This window comes from Centroberyx affinis, unplaced genomic scaffold (genome assembly GCF_046629955.1).
Source record: "Centroberyx affinis isolate AG114_WGS23_722 - 3 ecotype Tasmania unplaced genomic scaffold, CSIRO-AGI_Caff_v1 ptg005485l_1, whole genome shotgun sequence".
Taxonomy (NCBI): domain Eukaryota; kingdom Metazoa; phylum Chordata; class Actinopteri; order Beryciformes; family Berycidae; genus Centroberyx; species Centroberyx affinis.
In genome coordinates this window covers 35,001-36,678 of record NW_027282751.1, presented here as the reverse complement: position 1 = coordinate 36,678, position 1,678 = coordinate 35,001, and positions in this window count along the sequence as shown.

Genomic DNA, 1,678 nt, shown 5'->3' with positions numbered 1-1,678 from the left:
TGAACTCTGTAGTTTCCAGATCTCAGAGGCTTCTTCAGATTCTTCAGAGAGAGTTTGGTCCAGGGTTAGGGTTAATCACTTTTCTCTAAACAATTTTACAGTTCTAAAAAATGTATGACAAGAAAAACTGTGATGATATGAATCGCAGTTTAAGTCATAATATTCTGTCAAATAATTGCGATCAAATTTTTTGTCACTATCTTTCAGCTGTAGTTTCCTCTGTAATGTTCTGCTTTGTCTCATATTACAGACACATGAGCATCATCATCACTGCTGAGGTTTTAGTGCTGAAAATGCTTTTTAATCATAATGAAATCATGGCAAACATTTGGACTACACTTACATTTAGATAATAGCTAGACTAAATTACAAAGATAATTTAAATTTCACATTTTCTGTAGCAGCGGTGGTTTTCTGAAAGAATACAGAGGAAACACTGAGCGGTAGAACTGGGAAACAGAATAAATAACAAAGGATTTGACTCGACTCCAAACTGTTATTTAAAACTTATTTCCGTCGTGGGCCTCAGTGAAAAGGAAGATTTCACTTCTTTCAGGTAGTGTAAATAACTGATTCTTCAGTAGTTCCTCCCTGCTGAAACTTTATCGCTCCTCCTCCAGTGGACGACGGCGCGGCGGAGAAGGAGACGCAGCCGGAGTTCGGGGAGGGGCGCGACACGGGGGGGCTGGTCCCGGGACGCTCGCTGGTGTTCGCAGCGCTGGAGCTCTGCCTCAGTCTGCTGCTGAGGAAACTGCCAGGACTCAGCCCCAAACTGGCTGGGACCAGTCCCACAGGTGAGGGGGGGGGGGGGGGGGACTCAGCCCCAAACTGGCTGGGACCAGTCCCACAGGTGAGGGGGGGGGGGGGGGGGACTCAGCCCCAAACTGGCTGGGACCAGTCCCACAGGTGAGGGGGGGTGGGGGGACTCAGCCCCAAACTGGCTGGGACCAGTCCCACAGGTGAGGGGGGGTGTGGGGACTCAGCCCCAAACTGGCTGGGACCAGTCCCACAGGTGAGGGGGGGGTGGGGGACTCAGCCCCAAACTGGCTGGGACCAGTCCCACAGGTGAGGGGGGGGGGGGGACTCAGCCCCAAACTGGCTGGGACCAGTCCCACAGGTGAGGGGGGGGGGGGGACTCAGCCCCAAACTGGCTGGGACCAGTCCCACAGGTGAGGGGGGGGGGGAGGACTCAGCCCCAAACTGGCTGGGACCAGTCCCACAGGTGAGGGGGGGGGGGGTAGGAGGAGGAGAGGAAATAAAAAGAGGAGGGGGAGTTGGGGGAAGGAGGAGAGAGAGGGGAAGGGGGGGGTAGAATAGGAGGTGAAGGAGAACAGTGAACCTTCCTGTATAAATAAAGTTTAAACCACCTGTGTGTGTGTGTGTGTGTGTGTGTGTGTGTGTGTGCAGGTCCTGCAGCCTCAGTCTGGACCCTGACGGACTCAGACTGTCTCTTGGTGTCGTCGGCTCTGTCTGTCCTGTCTGACCTGCCGTCCATCTGCTCCCCCGAGGGTGAGGGGGGGGGGCTGTAACCATAGCAACATCAATGTTGCCAGTTTCACTGTGTTTTCACTCTGAGATGCAGCTGTCAGTATATCTTTATGTGTGTGTGTGTGTGTGTGTGTGTGTGTGTGTGTGTGTGTGTGTGTGTGTGTGTGTCCTCAGGCAGTGTGTCCATCCT